The sequence below is a fragment of the Sarcophilus harrisii genome, chromosome 4 (genome assembly GCF_902635505.1).
Source record: "Sarcophilus harrisii chromosome 4, mSarHar1.11, whole genome shotgun sequence".
NCBI classification, from domain to species: domain Eukaryota; kingdom Metazoa; phylum Chordata; class Mammalia; order Dasyuromorphia; family Dasyuridae; genus Sarcophilus; species Sarcophilus harrisii.
Genome location: NC_045429.1, coordinates 324,103,723 through 324,127,009, shown reverse-complemented (window position 1 = coordinate 324,127,009; position 23,287 = coordinate 324,103,723). Strand labels below are relative to the sequence as shown.

General features: G+C 33.5%; 1 protein-coding gene across 8 annotated transcripts in view; it reads left to right on the top strand.

The window, feature by feature from the left end:
• The window catches only part of TANC2 (tetratricopeptide repeat, ankyrin repeat and coiled-coil containing 2), a 535,383-nt gene that overhangs the window by 188,188 nt on the left and 323,908 nt on the right, over positions 1-23,287 (top strand). The gene's annotated exons all lie outside the window — the stretch shown is intronic.

Sequence of the window (23,287 nt, the reverse complement as noted above, 5' to 3'; positions counted from 1 at the left end):
TTAGTGTCTTTTGCAAGTTTCATCAATAGTCATTTTATTTTTTATTTCCGGAATCTGTTGTTAACAAGGATTTCTCAATAGTTTATGTAGTGATGATGGTTGAGAAGGAACTTCTCCTTGTTCTTTGGCTATGTTCCAGTGGTACTTAAGGGAATGGTAGTGGTTAAAAATATTCTGAATGGATAGTCTTTGGAATTTTGTAAAGGGATGAGAATCAAGAACAAAAATTGATAGGCATTATCAAGTGTCAGCAATGGTTGCTAGAGTTTTGTTGGTGGTAGTCTTTTCTTATAACCATTCTAGGAATTTAGAAAAGCTTTCGGTTGTACATGTGCATTTCTGTAGTACTGCACAAAAATAAGTTCCTGGATTGTTGAATTGAAATACATTATTAATTATTCATTTATTAATAGTATACACATAGTTCTTTCAAACCATTTCTTTTTTCTCCACTTCCTTCACTACTTACTGTCTATGGGTCTTATCATGTAACACTTCAAATTATAGAGATCACTTTCAATTACTGAAATCCATAGTATTTCTTTCAAATCTAGCCTCTGGAGAATCTTAGTCTTACAAAGCTAAAAGTAGAAGGCAATTCCCTTGATCCCTGCTAACTCAAGCTCATGCTATTTGGCTCCATTATGAAGTACTCAAAAATGTAGCTCTTAGCATATCATCACTGCTTTTCACTCCTTTTGCCTATCATCTTTGGTTCCATGTTCTATTACAATTCTTCTTTGACTCTTTTTGTTATCATCTGGTATTCTTGTTAGATTTTGGCTTCATCTAGTTTTTATAAAGTTGATTACCATGTAAAAAAAATGGGATAATTTTGGGTTTTTTGGATTTAGAACCATAAGGAGCCTCAAAGAACATCTTTTTGCAAATGCCTTGACCTAACTGCTGGTCCTCTCTCCTTTCTCATATTATCTTGCACTGATACCTCTGTATGTATTGCATGAGTAGAATGTAAATTCCTTGAGATCATGTGTTTTCATTTTAATTTTTGTCTCTCTAATGCCTATCACATTGCCCTGATGTAGCATCGTTTAGACAATCATTGTTAAATTGTACTAAATTGAATTGCCTGTGATCTCACAGGTAGAAAAGTAGTAAAGTCAAGATTTAAATTCAATTCCTCTGAATCACTTGTGTTTTAATTTGAAAAGCCAAAAAATTTTGCTACTATTTGATTTGTGTTATGCCTATAGTACAGAAATTTAAGAGTTTCTCCATTGTTTCAATCTCTTTGGGGGAGGGAATTGGAGAGATAATTTTTTGAATAGAAAAGTGTATTATTTGGTTTTTATAACACTTTTTTAAAAAAGGAACTTTTACTCTAAGTTAGAGGCTTAAACTAATATCTTCATTTTTCCCCCTTAACTCAAATGTCACAGAAGTTAAGCTTGATGAATCATTTTGAATATCTTTATTTCTATGGATCTGACTATTTAAAAAAAGCCTTTAGAAATATAAACAGAGTACTAAACTTTAAAAATGAATTTTTATTAATATCTTTTAGTGTGAAGTCTGAGTCAGCTCCTTATTGACCTCAGGAACAGCCAGGGTCAGGATCAGCAAAAGTCCTTGGTCTTTAGAGGGAGAAGTAAAGGAGATGGACAAAAACTCCACGAGCTCTCCACAACTTCCTCTCTCCTCCTTGTCCATAGCCAAAGTGACTCTGGCTTGTCTTACTCCACCCCCTAATCCCTCCTACAATTATCTTTATACACTAAAAGATCAAACCAGCACAGAATAGTGGGAAGGGCCATTTTCCAAGCATATCTAATAAAGTATTGTCCAATGGGTAATTAGCCTTAAGTGCTTGGTTGTCTGATTCCAGTGCATCTACTCAGAGTTTCAGCCCTTTACATTTTAGGTTTTTTAATATCAACAAAATTTCTCCCAGTATGCTTGTATTGTACCCTGTCCCAGAGATCTATTGTCAGTAACAAGAAATGTTAAAGATTTTTTTTTTTACATTCAAAAATGCAAAGGCTGAATATCATTAGATAATGCTATTTTCCTGAAATATATTGCTTAATCATTACCATACTTTAATCTGAAGCTAACAGAATGCTTACATCATGAAAGTGAAAGGATGCCAGATATCATTCATTTTATAATCTGTTTAGAATATGAGTTATATCTGTTTACTCATGGCAAAGAATCTAAGAAATAGGAAAGAAACCCAGCTCAGTTAGTTGTAAAAACTGTGAAATTATTTAACCCAAAACTCAGCAACTCTAAAAATAAAGTATAAGAAGATAATATTCAGACAATAATTATATATAGGAAGTTCTTGTTTCCTTTGAACTCTCCTTTTTTCCCCTAGAAGAATGAAAGAATTTGCTGGAAACTATACCCTGCAAGTTGTTTTAGGGGTTAGATTAGTTCAGAATTGTTTCTAGCGAGAACATGATTATGTTCCACTATGTCTTCTATAACATAGTAATTTCAGTAGCTGATCCTTTATGTAATTTGATATATTTTTGTGGCTAAAAATGAGGTATTTAACATGCTTTGCAGAAAAGTTTTTGATCATTTAATAATATGTTTTCAGTTAGTTCATATCTAATTTAAAGAAAATGTTATTCCAGGAATTTGGGATCAGACTCATAACATCTGAACCTTTTATCTTCTGACATTTAAAATCTAATGACTAGATATTTGAGGATAAAACTCTAACCACTAGAAAGTCTTCCAAATAACCCATAGCTTGATTTAAATGTGACTAAAATAGTAAAAAGTTCAACTCAAGTACACATAGCAAATGTCATAAATTGGTATGTTGCTTGTCAGTTTTAGCAAAACAAGATTTTCACATTTCAAAATGTAGTGTGGCTTTTAAAGATAATTTTGCAATGGATAGTTTTGGATTTGGAATCAGATATAGCCTTTAGCTTTCTGTCAGTCAGTAAAATGAAGATGATACTATTAGCTGTCTCCCAAGGATGAAATGAAATAATAATTGTAAAGTGATATATATACACATATATATATATCGCTTATACTACTGTATAAGTGCTAACTTTTATTATATAAAGCCTCAGTATCATATAAGAATACTTTTTATTATAAAGGATTAAAATGGAATAGTGAAATGGTCTTAAGATATTGAATACCTTATAAGATAAGACATTCTATTGTAATATAGCTCAAAGAATTTTTTTTCCTTTTCACTATCCTCTATTCCATATCTAGGATCATCTAGCACTATATAGTGACTACACGTGCAAAAAAGAAAAGGTTTTTTTTACAGTTTTTCTTTGCAATAAAATTTTTTATTCTTTTCCTGTTTTCTTTGCCTTGTGGATTTAAAAAACAAACAAAAAGATATGTTAATTGATACAATTTAGTCCATTGTGATAGTCTTAAATTCCCATCCTTTTCTAATGATGATATTCATAATTTAATTGTCAGGATTGATGCTTAGATTCTTAGGAACTGAAGACGTCATTTTCTTCAAAGTTGATAAAGATATATGTTGGAGTAAGTGTAGCAGAAGAGGGGAGGTGTTGATATATATATATATATATATATCTGGGAAATGGATCCTTCAAGCTTAATGGTCTGAAGAGTTCAGGCGTGGTTGTTGAAGTGAGCCTTGGCCTAGTAATTTATTTGTCTGATACTCTGTAGTTTGGTATGTTTTATAGTTGTAAATGAAGTATTTATATAATTTATTAAAAGATTCTGATCATTTTATCATTTTTTCATTTGAAGTATTGTTTAGTCAATTCTGCTCTGTTCAACTTCATAACCCTATTTAGGTTTTCTTGGGGAAGATGCTGGAGTGGTGGCTCATTTTACAGATAAGAAAACTGAGGTCCAACAGGGTTCAATGACTTGCCCAGGGTCATACAGCTAGTAAGTGTCTGAGACTTTATTTTAATTCAAATTTTCCAGACTCCAGGTCTGATGCTGTATCTACTGTACCATTTTGCTGTCCTGCTCATTTGAATTATATCTAGTTAAAAGAAATGGAGAGAAAAATGTTGATGCTGATGCTGATATCTTTATGGTATAGTTTTGCTGATGACCTGGGAGTTAGAGAAATGATACAACAGCATGGGGCACCTGGTGTCACTTGCCCTTATCTTTTAGGAAGGAATCCATCCAATTTAGACCTGGGCCTGGATTAAAGTTCTGATCTGAATACATTCCTTTGTATTTAATAGAAATTCAGTAAATAGTCATTAAGTTACTGAATTATCCTTCTTAGTCCAGGGAAGCTTTAGGAAGTTTGTTATGCTAATTGATACTAGAACATATGTGTTTCACATATGTAGTAGGTGGTTGACCTTACTTGGAATCTCAGTTCTCTTTAAAGATATTAAGATTTGAAGGAGTGCTTGTTAATTCTTCCTCAGAATGTTCATACTATTATATTATCATACAGATAGTTTCAACTGTTTACAAAAAATTTGCCTTTCTAGGTCTCAAAAACTCCTGTGCTCATCTCTGCTTTTGTCATTAGAAATGCTTAAAAGTCATTTATTCCATTAAAAGGCCATTATTTTACTTATAGGACAATACTCAGGTTCTTAGGGCAAGTTTTTCTTGGTAAGCCCATCTCCTTTTTTGCTTGTTGTAATGTTATCTATAATAAAAGCTGTCAAGGGACTTCTTATAGTCCCTTAGTACTTGGTCAGTCTTGCTAGAATTGATATAGGCATTCTATAAAAAAACATTGTGCTATTTACAACTGTCCGGTAAAAACCACAGAACTTATGGTGAAAATGATGTTAGGGACACAGCATTGAAAAACTTTGTGCAGGACAGTAGCTGATACATCATAATTATATTAACATGGTATAAAATAATATAAGAATGTTATAAAAATGTTAGTCATCATCATTATCATTGTAAATTAAATAAAAGTAGTAGCACAGCTTTATGTTAAATGGTCAAGAAATTTATAAATGTTGCAGTAAATTGTGGCCAATCCATTGTTTCATGCTGCTGCTCAGTCTACATCTGGATTACACAAGTAAATTAAGTAGCTCCAAATGTGGTAAAAGGGGGTTCAGGTGAGAATGTAGACCAATCCTTCTCTGCTCATAACTCCTATCATTAGAAGTTATGTAATAAGTTTGAAACTTTACCTTGACAAAAAAAGACCTGAACTTTAATTGTGTGGGGGGCATTGGAATGGTTGTGGTTTATGAGTTATTGTGATGGAGTTTTCTGCCTTCTGTTTTCTCATAGAAGATATTGTGTAGAAGTAAAATGGAAATTTGTGTTATGCTTGAAAGATACCCTATTGTGTCAGTTGCTTTGGACAAATTTGTGGTTTTTGAAATATATGTTATAGCAGAACTGATTCTGTTTTTTCATTGATAAAGGAAATCTGAATTTTGGTTGTGATATTATTGGGATTTTTTCTTTTGTGATTCCTTTCAGGAGATGATTGGTAGAATCTTTCCATACCTTTCTTCTTGGTTCTAATGCATCTAGACAATTTTCATTTTTGACTTCTTGAAATATACTTTAAAAATTATAACTTTTTTATTGGATAGCTTTTTATTTACAAGATATATGCATGGGTAATTTTTCTGCATTGACAGTTGCAAAACCTTTTGTTCCAATTTTTCCCCTCTTTCCTCCCATCCTCTACCCCAGATGGCAGGTTGACCAATACATGTTAAATATGTTAAAGTATAAGTCAAATACAATATATGTATATATGTCCATACAGTTATTTTCCTGTACAAAAAGAATCGGACTTTGAAATAGTGTACAATTAGCCTGTGAAGGAAATCAAAAATGCAGGCGGACAAAAATAGAGGGATTGGGAATTCTATGCAGTGTTTTCATATGCATTTCCCAGAGTTCTTTCGCTGGTTGAAGCTGGTTCAATTCATTACTGCTCTATTGGAACTGATTTGGTTCATCAATTTGTTGAAGAAGTCCACGTCCATCAAAATTGATCATCATATAGTATTGTTTTTTTTTTTTTTGCAGACTAGAGTATTAAAAAAACTTTATTATTCTTTTATTATTTTTTAATAATTATAACTTTGTTGACAGTACATATGCATGGGTAATTTTCTTTTCTTTTTTTTTTTATTTAATAGCCTTTTATTTACAGGTTATATGCATGGATAACTTTACAGCGTTAACAATTGCCAAACCTCTTGTTCCAATTTTTCACCTCTTACCCCCCACCCCCTCCCCAAGATGGCAGGATGACCAGTAGATGTTAAATACATTAAAATATAAATTAGATACACAATAAGTATACATGACCAAAACGTTATTTTGCTGTACAAAAAGAATCAGACTCTGAAATATTGTACAATTAGCTTGTGAAGGAAATCAAAAATGCAGGTGTGCATAAATATAGGGATTGGGAATTCAATGTAATGGTTTTTAGTCATCTCCCAGAGTTCTTTTTCTGGGTATAGCTAGTTCAGTTCATTACTGCTCCATTAGAAATGATTTGGGTTGATCTCGTTGCTGAGGATGGCCAGGTCCATCAGAACTGGTCATCATATAGTATTGTTGTTGAAGTATATAATGATCTCTTGGTCCTGCTCATTTCACTCAGCATCAGTTTATGTAAGTCATTCCAGGTCTTTCTGAAATCATCCTGCTGGTCATTTCTTAAAGAGCAATAATATTCCATAATATTCATATACCACAATTTATTCAGCCATTCTCCAATTGATGGAGATCCACTCTGTTTCCAGTTTCTGGTCATTACAAAGAGGGCTGCCACAAACATTCTTGCACATACAGGTCCCTTTCCCTTCTTTAAAATCTCTTTGGGATATAAGCCCAGCAGTAACAGTGCTGGATCAAAGGGTATGCACAGTTTAATAACTTTTTGAGCATACTATTAAGTTTTTAAAAAGAAACTTATTTGTGGTTTATAAGGAATAAGTGATTCCCATTTATTTGTCTGTGGGGTTCCAGGTGACTTTTTGTTGGAGTGGGCATATTCACTTGCTGCAATTTCTTACTGGATTACTTGACCATTTTAGTTTGGTCTTTAGGGGGTTTATTGGAATAAATATAGAGGAGTTGAGTGCTTCTTCTTCATGCATCTATTTTATACTTGTGGAGTTTGAAAATCCTAAAATAACATTTTAAGCTTATTCTTCCAAAGCAGGCTCTTTGTGTTCTTTCTTTGTCATATAGTAAAGGCAGACGTGCATTCTTCAAGTCATTATAAACTTATCTTAAAAGCATTGAATGTCACATTGTGAAAATTCAGTGAGGTTATATCTACTTTTACAGTTTTGAGTCAATAAAGATAAAATAAATGCAGAAAAATAGAACTGTTTTAGGATGTGATTACAGATATTCAATTATCAAAAGTAAATCTGTTTATTGTAAGTTTCAGCATGATGGGAAAATATTTATTTTTTTTTAATTCATGTCTTCCTGGCTCTTCTTCTTCTTCTTTTTAATTATAGCTTTTTATCTACAAGATATATGCACGGGTAATTTTTTAGCATTGACAATTGCAAAAACCCTTTGTTAAAATTTTTCCCTTCCTTCCCTTCACCTCCATCCCCAGATGGCAGGTTGACCAGTACATGTTATATATGTTAAATACAATATATGTATATATGTCCAGACAGTAATTTTGAAGTACAAAAAGAATCGGACTTTGAAATAATGTACAATTAACCTGTGAAGGAAATCAAAAATGCAGGCGCACAAAAATAGAGGGATTGGGAATTCTATGTAGTGGTTCATACTCATTTCCCAGAGTTCCTTTGTTGGGTGTAGCTGGATCAATTTATTATTGCTCTATTGGAACTGATTTGGTTCATCTCATTGTTGACGATGGCCACGTCCATCAGAATTGATAATCACATAGTATTGTTGAAGTATAAAATGACCTCCTGGTCCTGCTCATTTCACTCAGCATCAGTTCATGTAAGTCTCTCCAGGCCTCTCTGAAATCATCCTGCTGGTCATTTTTTACAGACCAATAATATTCCATAACATTCATATACCACAATTTATTCAGCCATTCTCCAATTGATGGGCATCCACTCAGTGGGAAAATATTTCTTTAATTATTGCTTATTTATTTCAAAGCAGACTGTTTAATAAAAGCCTTGAATCTGTAGTAGAGCAAATAAAAAATAATGAAGAAGAAGAGTTTTCATTTCAGAAGCATCAGTTAATTATGTGTTGATGGTATTGGACACTTAAGATGTCTCACATCTTTGTAGGCATGATGCTAATGACAGAGATTTAGTTCACATTGACATTATGCATGACCTAGGCATAATGAATATCAATTTGTTACTGCCCACTTTAATTCAGGCCTTTCCACATGGCCTCAAAACTCTGTAAGTCATTCCTTTATTTCTTTTCAGCTCTGACACAGCCTGTAGTATTTGTGAACCTTTTTCTTAATCATTATGAATTACTTCAAAACAATTATTTAGGATCAAAGATTAGTGCTGAAATCAACTTCAGAGACCATCTAGTCTACCCTCATTGTATAGGTGAAGAAACTGAGGCTCAGGACAGTGATGTTCTTGCTCACAGTCACTTATGTAATATGCATCAGAAAAGAGATTTGAACTGTCATCTTCCATAATGCAGAGTCAGTGCCCCTACCCCTCTACCATACTTCCCAGTTTGATGATCATTTTTCTAAAAATATGCTTATTTTTTATTAAAGCTTTTTATTTACAAAACATATGCATGGATAAATTTTCATCATTGACCTTTACAAAGCCTTCTGTTCCAAATTATTCCCTCCTTTCCCCCATCCCCTCCCCTAGCTGGCAGGTAGTCCAATACATGTTAAATATATTAAAATATATGTTAAATCCAATATATGTATACATATTTATACAGTTATCTTGCTGCATAAGAAAAATCAGATCAAGAAGGAAAAATGGAATAGAAAACAAAATGCAAGCAAACAACAATAGAAAGAATGAGAATGCTATGTTGTGGTCCATACTCAGCTCCCACAGTCCTCTCTCTTGGTGTAGATGGTTCTCTTTGTCACTGAACAGTTAGACTTGGTTTGAATCATCTCATTGTTGAAGAGAGCCACTTTCATCAGATTGATCATTGTATAGTCTTGTTGTTGCCATGTATAATGATCTTCTGGTTTTTCTCATTTTACTTAGCATCAATTCATGTCTCTCCAAGCCTCTCTGTATTCATCCTGCTGGTCATTTCTTACAGAACAGTAACATTCCATAACATTCATAAACCATAATTTATTGATACATTCTCCAATTGATGGGCATTCATTAAAAATACGTTACTTAAAACTTCCCACCAAGATAACAATTTTCAGTTTTCCTAGTTCCCATGTCTCTAGCAAAATCCCCAAAATAACACGACTGGATTATGATCTAGAAATTTAACAATAAACTATAATAATTGGCTTCTCTCCTCCAAAAACTATATTAAAAATAATTAGGACATTAGGATTGGAGTTCTAGCATGGTCATTGCATTCAAACAGGCCTATAACGTCTTAGCATGAGCAGTGATTAGTTTGAGACATGTGCACCCGACAAGAGAGGAGAGTTTCCCTAAAAGACCTAAGGGTAGGCAAAACTCATTGCTGTTGCTTAGCAACCCAGGGGCTTGAGGATCCCTAACACTTTCTTCTGAGGTGCCTTAGAGGATTCTGAAAAATCTAGAATTGGAACCTAACTTCAGGAGGTAGAGCAGTACAAGAATCCAGCAATCCAGAATGAAACGGGGCAAGGCTGATGATGCCTTCACCCAGAAGCACTTGTTATTTAATGGGGGAAACAGGGACAAAGAATAGTGATAATTAGATCATTAGTGATATCAAGAAGAAAAAAAGAAAGCCATTGAAAAATTTTTTTAATTGTATGAATGTATATAGCAAGAAATAAAAAAATAGACAAGCATAACAGTTTTTTTATTTTTATTTTTTATTATTATTATTTTTTGCATTTTTTTATTATAGTAACTTTTTATTGACAGAATCTATGCTAGGGTAATTTTTTTACAACATTATCCCTTGCGCTCACTTCTGTTCCGATTTTTCCCTCCCACCCTCCACCCCTCCCCTAGATGGCGAGCAGTCCTATATATGTTGAATATGTCCTAGTATATCCTAGATACAATGTATGTGTGCAGATCCAGTTTTCTTGTTGTACAGGGAGAATTGGATTCAGAAGGTAAAAATAGCCCGGGAAGAAAAACAAAAATGCAAACAGTTTACATTCATTTCCCAGTGTTTTTTCTTTGGGTGTAGCTGCTTCTATCCATCATTGAGCAATTGAAACTGAATTAGGTCTCTTTGTCAAAGAAATCCACTTCCATCAGATTACATCTTCATACAGTATCGTTGTTGACGTATATAATGATCTCTTGGTTCTGCTCATTTCACTTAGCATCAGTTCATGTAATTCTCTCCAAGGCTCTCTGTATTCATCCTGCTGGTCATTTCTTACAGAACAATAATATTCCATAACATTCATATACCACGATTTACCCAATCATTCTCTAATTGATGGGCAGCCACTCAGTTTCCAGCTTCTAGCCACTACAAACAGGGAAAGCATAACAGTTTTGAAAGTAATGTGGAATTTATTATATATATATATATATTTACAAGTATTTCAAAATAAAGATTTATGGCTTCGCGTATAAACCCTGTTTTTCTGTTCTGTTTTGGTTTTGGAAAATTTTTTTATTTCCTTAAAGTTCATAAATTGAATGAACAAATAAATTGATGTTAAAGTACTTACTATGTGCTGGTTCTGCTAATTGCTTAGGCTACAAATAGAAAATTAAGACAGTCTTTATATTCAAGTTGCTCATATTCTAATGGGGGGAGATAACAAAAGGCACACGGGAAAAACATCCTTGCAATCCTTAAGGTAGATAGATCAGCAAAGCAGATGTTAATGCCTTTTCTTTAATGTCATTTTTTTAATGCCACTATTCCAAGGACTCTTGGGTCCAGGGTTCTTGGCTGTCCCCTACAGGATTTTAGAGGAGATGATAGATGATGGTCAAGGTGATTTATTTGATGTGCCTGACACATGTTACTTCTTGAGCCCAACATCCTCTCCCCTTCCTCCCCCCCCACCCCCACCCCCCCTCCCCGTCCCAGTCCGGTACTTTGCTATTTCAATATGTTGGTTTGCTTTTCCTTTGTTTGGTAGTATTGGCAGTAGGTGGAGGTGGCTAACCCTTTCTTCATCTAAGTTGTGGTTCATATAAATTTTTCCAGAAGGGAGAGAGAAGCGAAGATAGACTTGTGATTTGTGGGGTTTTTTTTTCAGATTATAAAGATAACAATGATCTGTACCTTCACTGCTAATATAGTTTTTTGTTTTTGTTTTTGTTTTTGTTTTTGTTTTTGTTTTTGTTTTTGTTTGCAAAGTAGTAGTTTAGAGAGTTGCCAGAGAGAACTGAGAGGTGGTGATTTATCATCTAGCCCAGGTTACAATGCCACTAAGGCAAAATTCTTGATTTCCAAGCAAACTATCTAATATGCCTAATTGTTATCAGCAATAATTGTAAAAATATTATGCTTTAAAATGTACAAACCATTTTCACCTACATTATTTCACATGGTCTTCTGATTTTTTAGTAAGAAGGAACCTTAAGGAATGATTTTTTTCATAGGAAGACTATCTTTCTAGTCTAGTTCCCCTCATTTTGCAGAAGAAGTAAATGAAGTCTTGAGGGATGAATGATTTTCCAGAGTTCATACATATAATAAGCACCAAAATCAGAATGTGAACCAGGTCTTCTGCCTCTAAAACCAGTGTTTGTTTTTATTGTACTATGCTGTGAGGAGCACAAAACATATGCATGGATATAATAATTATCTCCATTTTAACAGCTAAAGAAACTCTGAGACTATAGGTAAAGTGTTTTTTAGCTTAAATTCACATAATTGGTAAGTGGCAGAAATGGAAACAAACCTTCGTCTTCTGGTCCCTAGTTCATTTCCCTTATTGTCCAAAGCTAATATGACTGTGAGTATTTGTACCAGAGAGTAGCAGGGTGGTAGTGTTGGTGGTAACTGGGGGGAGGGAATTGGATTAAAAAAACTTATCAAAAGTCCTTTGTAGATGATTGGTATGGATGCATTACAAATGTAGAGGGTTTTAGTAATAATCAAAGCATCCTTTGTACTATCATCCAAGTTCTGTAGTTTTCTTCAGAGATCACAAGACTTTTTTTCCTTGGAAAATAAAAAAATAATGAATTTTAAACTAAATATATTTGTCTTTGTCTTTTTTCTTTTTAAAAATTATTTTTATTTCTGAACTCAATTGTCAGCAAACAAATATCAACAAAAACCAGTTATTGATAAATACAAGTATTTCAAGATAAAAAAAATAGGAAAAAAGGGCTATGTAAGGAAATAGTGAAATTTTAAAATCTTTTTAATAGTCATTAAAAAAAGTCTCCATATGTTCAGCCTTTGTCAATCTTCACTTACTCTTTAACTCTTGAAGACAATGGGTTTTTTGAAGGAACAGTCGTCTTCTCTTTCCCCCTCCCCAATTAGGATATAAAAAACTTGTTCATCATTTATTTAGCCATTTCAATTAGATCATATACAAATACAATTTCTAGGTTTTATTCGTCCCCTGTGTTTATATTTCAGAGATTTTACTCAGCTCAAATTTTCTTGGCAGAAATGTTTAAAAATTCTTTATTCAAGTCCATTTTTATTTCTATGTGACATCTGTTAACTTTCTCATGTCAAGTTATTCTTGTCTATTGTTTTCCTCTCTTGTGTTTTCAAATCTTCCTAAGTATTCCCCATCTTTAATAAAATAACACTAGCCACAATAATTTCCTCAACTTATTCTCTTGTAGTTTAATTTTGATTATCCAAAGTTCCTAAAAAGATCCATACTCACTTTCTCACTTTCTTCTTATTCCTCTTCCCAATATAATCTGGCTATTTACCTTGCCATACAACTGGCACTGAGTCTAAAATAATCAATATGAGTAACCCATGAGAAGTAAAAACACATCTTGGCCCTGTGGTGACTGAAGATGTAAATTTTCTTGGCCACATGTGTTCTATTCAGAAGAACATCTCTACTAATATATTCTATATAAGTGCTCTCTTCACATTCATATTTTATGTATTTGTAAGCGAGTACATCCTGGATTTATGTGGGAAATATTTTGTTGGTAATATTCATATTATGCCATTGGTTTGCATGAACTGATAAGAAGCAAGCAGAACCAGGAAGCCAATATATACAATAAAAATAATACTCTAAAGACAAGCAACTTTGAAAGACTTGGCATCTAGGCCCATTCCCTGATTCACTTTCCTAATTCTTTAAAACAATTTTTCTTTTATTTTCAATTTTAAATTCTCTCCTTCCCATTATGAAAGCAAGAAAAATGAATTACAAATTTACAAATTTGTATTACAAATTATATACAACATATAGTATTTATTTGTACTATACAAAAATATAGTTAAAGTAGAAAAGTTTCTTATGTTGTTGTTCTAAGAAAGGAAACTTTAATTTTTAATTTAAATGTTTAAGGTAAAAGAAAGCACTCTGTTCTAGCCAATCTTATCAGAAAAATACAAGTTTTTCTGATTGGATGAGGTCTAAGTGAACAGTTCTCCATTGCTAATTGAAATTCTTTCTAACCTAAGCAATTTGCTTTTAAATTTTGTAGAACCATGAAACAAAAGAGAATTTTTATATCAGTTATATGTGTGGAGTCATAGAAATCACGTTTCTATATTAGCCCATGTTGTCAAAGAAAATATAGACATCAAAAAGGAAAAAAATAATCAGTTCTCTATCTGCTTTCCCAAACTCTTGAACAATATATTCTAGAACATAAGATATTAAATGTCTAGTTAACAGGATTTGATGATATAGCAATGAAGTGTCTAAGACTAAATTTGAACTCATGAAGATGAGACTTTCTGACTCCACTCCTGGCACCTTATTTAGCTGTTCTGGAAAATCCAGAGTTCAAATCCAGCTTCACACTTAGCTGAATAAATCTGGCTAAGTCATTGACCTCTGCTTCAGTTTTTTCAACAGTAAAGTGAAGATAAAAAGTGTCTACCTCAAAGGGTTGTTGTGAGGATTAGAGGTGCTTAGTACAGAGCCTAGTGCACAGTAAGAACCATATAAATGTGGGCCATTATTGTTATTTTTAGAAGGCACTCCCCCTCCAGATGTATAATTTCACTTAGGAGATAGCAATAAAAGATTGTTTGATCATAGAACTATAACAATATACAATATTTAGTGGTATATTCTTAGGGTAACTGACAGATCTTGAACCTGCTGGTGGTGGGGAAGGAGATGGAATTGTTCTACCAAAGGCACATGAAGACTTCCCCCAGCAGAAAGAATGAATGAATGAGAACAATTTGTTCCAAAAACCATGAAGGAGAGATCAACATGGGAACCACAATCAAGACTGTGAAAGGGTGACCATTTTTTCCACAGGTGCAGTAAGGAGTGATACAAAGCCTCAATTCAAGATGGTACTCTTCTGGTTGTTAGATCACAGAGTGAATATAGAAGATCTGTTTACTTTTACCTGATAAAGATGCAGTATAGTTTTCTAGTTCTGCCATGGAAATAGCTTAAAAATTCACCAGTTTGCTATCTTTTAACGAGTTGGAGTATGACCAGACTGCAGCTCCTATTGAGGTGAAGGAAATTCATTACATAGATATCATGTTGATAGACCCTCATTTGTTGGTTGTTTATTCTTTGTTCTCTAAGAGAATCTTGACATGAGGAAGGTGATGTCGTGACTTGAAAGTAAGTAGGAGGTAAGTGAGGCAGGATTGTCACCAGGCCCATTCTATCCTCCAGAACCATCTGGATCCAGTGACAAGAAAGATCAGGACAACTGGAGATGGGTCCCCATGCAATGGGAGACTTTGGTTTTTTTAATGGTCAATAGTATATTCGCAAAATAATTTGTCTGTTGTTTTCTCTCTTATGACCATAAGAGGCAGCACTGAATAGGAAGGAAGGCTATGTGACCTAAACTACCCATCCTACCCTATAAAGATGTGTCATTGATGACATTAAGATACTGACTCATGGGGCAGCTAGATGATGTAGTGGATAGAGCTCCAGCCTGAAGTCAGGAGGCCCTGAGTTCAAATCCAGCCTCAGATACTTAATACTTTCCAGCTATGTGACTCTGGGCAAGTCACTTAACCGCAATTGCCTCAGCCAAAAAAAAAAAAACAAAAAACTGACTCATTACATGATGTGGTTGCAAAGGGGTTATATGATGCTATAAATAAATTAAGAGAGCAAGGGATAATTTCCTTACCAGATCTTTGGAGAAAGGAAGAATTTATGACCAAAGAAGAACTAGAGAACATTATGAAATATGAAACGGACAACTTTGATTACATTAAATTAAAAAGGTTTTGTCAAACAAAACCAACACAAACAACAAGAGTAAAAAGGAAGTATAAAGCTGGGGGAATAATTTTGAAGCTAGTGTTTGTGATAAAGGTCTTATTTCTAAAATATATAAAGAATTGTGTGTAATTTATAAGAATACAAATCATTCCCCAATTGATAAATGGTCAGAGGACACGAACAGAAAACTTTCAGATGACAAAATTAAAATCATCTATAGCCATATAGATGCTCTAAATCACTATTGATTAGAGAAATACAAATTAAAACAACTCTGATATACCTCATGCCTCTCAATTTGGCTAAGATGATAGGAAAGAATAATGATAAATGTTGGAGGGGATATGTGAAGATTGGTACAGTAATACATTGGGATGGAATTGTAAAACTGAATATCCTTTGACCCAGCAGTGCCACTACTGGATTTGTATCCCAAAGAAATATAAAGGAGGGAAAAGAACTCACATGTGCAAAACTGTTTGTAGCAGCCCTTTTTGTGGTAGCAGAGAATTGGAATATAAGTAGATGCCCATCAATTGGGGAATGGCTGAATAAGTTGTGGTATATGAAGGTGATGGAATATTATTGTTCAATAAAAAATTATGAACAAGCAGATTTTAGAAAGGCCTGGAAAGAGTTACATGCTGATGTGAAACAAGCAGAACCAAGAATACATTGTACACAGTAAGAAGAATGTGCAATGATCAACGATGAAAGACTCAAGAAAAAGAAACTATGGAAACTGTTGGAATCTTTACAAAGTGTTAAGCCATTAGAGTTGATAGAGACAATAATTATCTAATTTGGCATGGTTCAATGATTAATTTGATCTTGGAAGATGTTTTGGGCCAGAACTTGAAACAAGGTACTAAGTACAACTGATAGACAATAATGCTTTTGTTCACACCTCCCTTGAAGTTCTTAGGGCCAGAGAGCACTCTGGGAGATAACCCAGAATCCCATTCTCTCCAGATGGGGGAGTTAACCTTTGGGAGATCATATATATAGAGGAAGCTCTTAGAGCTTGAAGGAGTTACTTGGGAACATTCCTTGGGGTTGGAGAGGAGCACTCTGGGAGGAAGCCCACAAGCCTTATCTGCGAGGCAAGAGAGATTCATTGCATCTTCACCCTTGGTGCTGGCTGGAGGCTGAAGAAAGCAGAGGCAGAAGCCAAGGACAAAGCTGCAAGAGCTCTTAGAACCAAGCAGAGAGATAGGCCTCTGAGCTAACCGGGCTATATTGAAGGACACAATAAAAGATCTGAACTTTTACCAGCTGGTTGCGATTTTGGAGTAATTATTTATTTCAACTGAAACTAAAGCTGCCTCCAGAAAACCTCCCCGAGAAACCTGCTTTCTCTCAGAGAGAATCCTATTATTATATTTTAAAGAAGGAAAAAAACACCAACAGAGACTGACTGTAAATCAACACATACTATGTTCATTTCTTTTTTGTTTTACTCTGCCTCTCCCATGGTTCTGATTTTTTGTTCTGATTTTTCTCTCCCACAATAATTCATAAAGAGATATGTTTTTAAAAAGTTAATATGCAAGTATAACCAGAAAAAAAAAACAATTAAAAAAAAAGATACTAACACAGGTCTTCAGGAATAAGTCAGACTAAATGCTACTTCTCAAAATAACTTCAGGGTATGGTAATTTAAGATTTCCAAAAAATCAGGCCAGATGTCATAAGAGCAACATGGGCCCTAAAGAGGAAGCAATAACTACTTGATATGTTAATTGGGTCACTGAAAAGTTAATTGACCAAAGAAGCAAGGATGATTGGGCAGCTAACCATGATGAAATCTAGGACCCCACTTTTCAAGTAAATTTCAGAGTCCTCAGTGAGGGGAATCCCCTATGAGATGTTCCCAGTAAAGTCAAAGATGGGGTCATTGCCCTGATACCCATTCCCACCCTACCATCAAAAAAGGAGGAAGCAGAGTAGCTCTTTGAATATCAGTGCCTATATATCTTATACTTGACAATAAATCTATAGCACTCCTATAGTGTTCTATAGGAGCATTGGTTCCTACATTGACAATGGAATCTGGCTAAGAGTGTGATTGCCCAAAAGGTTTGGAGCTAAACTCTTAACTGAAGCCATGCTGAACTATATGTTTTGAAAAATAGTACTTTACTTCTGACTGAATCCTAGTTCAAGCTAATAGATTGACTCAAAAAAGCCGAGATACTCTCTGGACACTCACTCTATGTATCTTTGGACAAGTAAAACTAACAAACTGGGTTCTTTGTTAGAACATGTTTAAAGTGTTACAACCATTCCTGAGTTACAACCATATTGCAGAATTGTCATCCTTGAACCTACTAAGTGTTACGGCAGAGGCGTTCTTTTGCATTCTGGTACCACAATAGGGTAAGATTCTGCAAAGTAAATCTAAAATTCCAATACTTCATGTGTTGGAAATTGTCAGTATACATGAAATTGAACCCAAAGGGGGAGAAATCATGAGTGTGTTTGAAATTAAGTAAAGATATGAATAATCATATGCTAGATAAAGTTTGGAGATATGTCTTGCCAATTATAGGTAATAACTTCATCTGGGTACCCCCAGTTCCAACCCATATAACACTGCTAACCAATGCAGGGCAACTATCACAAATAACTTCAATTTCTGATCATAGACTAGAGAAAAGAAGAAATGAAAAAAGTGAAATCTGATGAGAGATAAATTGAAGAGCCTGAAATCATTGGAAATTTTCACTTAATATAAACTCCAGAGCTTCTGTCTAACGATGAAACAAATTATCACTACCCACTTGCACTCCACTCCACTCCCACCCCCAAAAACGTAATATCTCAAATGATTTTGAGAGAGAATTGGTATACTTAGGCTAAGATTTCATTGCTGTTAGGTTGATGAAATGAATTTAGCTAGTAGATCAACTGTACCAAAGAAGAATCATTCAGTGAAGCTGTATTAACTTTGAATAACACAAATACATTCTTCTACTGTTTTTTAAATAAAAAGTACAAAACATTTAAAACCCCTCATACATCAATATGTGTGGCAGCAACTTCAATGGTAAGAACAGGTAGGGCTTTCAAAGCATAACTAAATTAATAGATGTTAGACAACATTGGAAGTGGCTTCAGCAAACTATTAAAGAACTTCAAAAAGGCTTTGTAGATCAATGGCGTTGTGAAAATGGCAATATCTAATGTACACAGAGTAGAAAAATGAACACTGTTTTCCAATTACAGCAATAAAAAACAAGTAGAACAGAATTTGGAAAAAAAACAAAAGTGTATCAAAAAGTATAATTTCCTTTAACGAGCAATTGAAAGTAATAGTCAAAGCAGCACCAAGAAAAAAAATCATTAACCAAAAAGTTTTAAACAGATGCCTAAGAAATAGAGAAATCAGGAGGGAAAACATCCAGTGAAGAAGAATGTGGAAAATTTATTATCTTACATATGGTCATAAAAAGTCTTACAGAAGAAAAATGCAAATCAGATAAAAAAAGAAACAGTACATGCATCATTAACATCATAAACAAAAGTTATATCAGTGGAGATAACAAACTCTAGCTTCTCTCCAAAACTGGAAGGCTATGATGCTAGTCAAGATACATAATTTTGAATTAAATATTTAACCATTGTTTGCAAATTACTCTCATAGTACTTACTGTTTTCTCTCAGACCATGTCTGATCACACTTTTTTTAATGGAAGGTATCGCTTACTAAAATATAAGAATATCAACTCTTCTTCCAAACATAGTCCAATTCTATTTGTGTTTGTTACACAAACCATTCACATCCTGTACCTTACGAAAATGCATAAACACATAAAAGCAAAAACATCTAAAATACAAAATATATATGCAAGTAAGTCCCAAAAGTGTAAAAGCAGCTTATTATTGACTCAATAATTATTGAACGAGCCATCACAACTTTTATACTTCTTTTATTATCGCAAAGCCTTTAAGTTCATTTTCATACTCATGGTTTATTCATTTATTATACATATATACAATAGACCCAAGTAAAGGAAGAACTGAAAACTACTTAATATACTCATAGAAAATTGTTCTCTTAGCCACCAAGAAAGTTATGTTAAAGGAAATTAATGTAAAATATTACTTTTTCCCAGGAGACACTTTAATTTTGTTATGTTCGCTTAGTCTAACATCTGTTATCATCTCTTCTAAATTGAAATGTTTGGCTTACAAGTTAAGGGAGTCAAGCCAAAAATATCTTATTATTATTAGATATACATGTATGATATCAAAGTATATGAGTTCACAAAAATAAACAGCCTCCCCAGCCTACATGAAACAATAGTTTTAATCAATCTACAAGCATTTTATTAAGTGCTTATTATTTGTTGAACACTGTTTTAAGATTAGAGTTTAAAAAATGCAAAAACAGGCCCTGCAATCAAGGAGCTTTCATACTAATGGGAAAAACAACTTAAATATATAGGTACAGGCATACTAAATAAGAGAGTAAAAGGAAAGCAAACTTAGAGGTGAATGCTCAAGTAACGGGGAATTACGGAGGTCTTATGAAGTCTTTGACCTAAGTCTTGAACGAAGTAAAGGATGTCAGAAGGCGTAGGTGAGATGGGGAGCATTCTGGGAATAGGGTTAGCCAGTGCAAAGGAATAGAGATGGGAGATTGAGTGTTGTGTTTGAAGAAGAACTAAATAAGCTGGTATTGTTGGATTGGGCAGTTTAAGGAAAGGAGTAAAGTGTGAAAATACTGGAAAGCCGGGAAGAGAGCATGTTGTAAAGAGCCTTAAATGTCAAAAACAGAATTTTATATTTGATCATGGAGGTAGTAGGAAACAATTGGAATTTAATGAGTAATGGGTAATATGATCAGACATCTGAGTAGAGGATGAATAACAGGAAAAGGCTTAAGGGAAGGAGCCCTATTCTAAGAATATCGTAAAATTCCACCTTCTGTGAAATCTTTCTCTAACAGTACCAAAATATTATTTGAACTTAACAAATGTAAAAGATAAAATCTAAAGGTTTTAAGCTTAGATCTAGAAGTCAAGCTGAACCAGTAAATAAGGAAGATATTTAGAAATAATTTGGTCTCCTCTAGACAATACACCTCTTCTTGAGAATCAAAGAAAGCTGTTTGTTTGTATATTGAACTTGTTGGCATCCTGAAATTAAACTTGAGTGAGAAGAATATATTTAAAGTGATTAACAACTATGTAATTTGAATCTTTACCTGCTTTCTCAGCTCTAAAATGTACCACAATAGAATTGAAAAGTATTCTAACAAATACCTGTAATATTTACAAAACAGAGGACATGTCTTTCTAAGACAGAGATTTGTAATTTTACACTTGCATACAATAAAGGAGGAAGAAATTTGGTACTTGTAGTCTAAGAAAAACTGATTTAAAACCTACAGAAATACATTTGGAGCAAGCAGACATCACTTCACTCAGGATTAGCAAATGTCAACAATAGATAGTTCTTGTTGAATCTTTCTCCTGTAGCTGGAAATATTCTACTTCCAGATGGATCCTATGTGTAAGATCCAAGAAATGAATCTAAAAACCCTCCATAGGCTACATCTGCATGAACTCAACCATCAAGATATTGACAAAGATATTGTTCAGTGGAACAAAAGGCTGAGTCATTGGATTGTTTTAATTTAATTTAATTGAAACAAATGTTTCATGAAGCCAGTCTAGGAACCTGGCCATTCACACTAGAAATGACTAGTCTTTGAGTTCAGGCTTACTGATTAATTCAGATTATTTGAGGAAATTATAAAAACTGTACAATATGTAATTGTAATCTGCAAAAATTTATTACCTACCCAACACTTCCTTAGAGGCAACCTGAAAGCTAAAATTATAAATCAGAAGCTCACTATCTTTCATTTGCTAATGATGACAATTATAAAATCTAAACACAAAGACAGATGTAACCAATTGATGAAGTATTAATTGGTCATGAGTAGGCTGAATCAGTGTATGAAAAAACGACAATACTCTCTAATTTACTTAGTGCTGTACCAGTTACTTTATAGAGTTAGAAAAAAAATGATGATACAATAGAGTTAGAGGAACAAAAGGTCAAGAATATTAAGGGAGTCAGTTTTTTTTTTTTTTGGTTTTTTTTTTTTAAAGTGAAGGGTTCCTAACTGAAACAGATCTCAAACTGTACTACAGAGCAGAAATCATCATAACAATCTGGTACTAGACAAGAAATAGTGGCTGATCAGTCAAATAGATTAGGTACATGATAAATAGAAGTTACGGAGAACAGTAATCTAGTGTTTGATAAATCCAAATATTCTAGTTATTAGTGCCAGCTATTTGACAAAAACTGCTGAGAAAACTGGAAAGCAGTCTGGCAGAAAGTATTCATCAGTATCTTATATGCCAAGATAAACTTAAAATGGGTACATGATTTAGACATAAAGGGTGATGTCACAAACAATTAGGAGAGTATGGGAAAAAAAATTACCTGTCAGAGATATGGATAAGTGAAGAGTTTATGACCAAATAATGGACAAAGAGGATCAAAGGAAGTAAAATTTATAATTTTAATTATATTAAATTTAAAAGTATTTTACACAAAACCAGTGTAATCAAAATTAAAAGGAAAGCTGAAGGAACTGGGAGTTTTGTTTTTCACAGCAAATTCTCAGTTAAAGATCTCATTTTTCAGATATATAGAAACTGAGCCAAATTTATAGAAAGAAGAACCCTTTCCTAGTTAATAACATGGTCAAAAAATATGCACAGATTTTTTTAGAAGAAGAAATCAAAACTATCAGTAGTCATAAATAAATGTTCTAAATTCCTCATAATAAAAAAAATGCAAACTAAAACAACTCTTTGGTATTATCTCACAACCATAAAATTGGTTTGTAGATGAAAGAAAAAAATGGCAAATGCTAGAAGGGATATAGAAAATAAAAAGGCACATTAATGCACTGTTGGTGGATCTGTGAAACCATTGTGGAGGGTAATCTGGAAGTAGTAAAATTATGCATGGTTTTTGACCCAATGACCTGCTACTAGGTCTGTACTCCAAAGAGATCAAAAAAAAGTTAATAGCACTCACGTGCATAAAAATGCATCCCTTTCTGTGATGTCAAAAAATTAGAAACTTAAGGGATGCCCATCAATTGAGGAATGACTGAACAAGTTATATTATATGATTGTGATGGAATACTATTGTGCTATAAGATATAATGAAGGAGATGGTTTCAGGGGAAAAAAAAAAAACTTAGGAAAACGTATATGAACTCATGCAAAGTAAAGGGAACAAAACCAGAAGAACATTGTACATGGTTGTTACCATGCATTATGATAGTAATCAATTGTGAAAGACTTAGCAGTTCTGAGAAGTGTAATGATCCAAGACATTTCCAAAATACTCATGATGAAAGATGCTACTTCCAGCATCTTCCAAAGAGAGAACTGATGGACTCTGAGTGTAGAATGAAATATCTGTTTTTCCCTCTTCTTTTACTTTTCTTGCTTTCCCCCAACATGACTACTGTTGAAATATGTTTTCCATAATTTCCTTTATATAGTAGTTATTGTATTTCTTGTCTTCTCAGTGGTTGGGGGAAGAACCAAAGGAGAGAAAGAATTTGAAACTGGAAATAATTTTTTTTAAATAAAATAATAAATGACATGACTTTGTCCCACAAATATAGAATTCAAAATCTCTTGGAGAATTAAAATATGTTACACTACATTGTTTCAGTTTAATTTGTTACCCCAAATTATTAGGACATATCAGTGATATGTAAAAATTTAAGAAGATTTTTTAACAACTGTTGTTTTACTAAATACTAATTGTTTCCAAGATACATAAACTGAAAAAGTTTTCAAAATAGAGAATTAGAAGAAAACAGTAAAATCACCTAACCACATCTGCCCTGAAAAACAA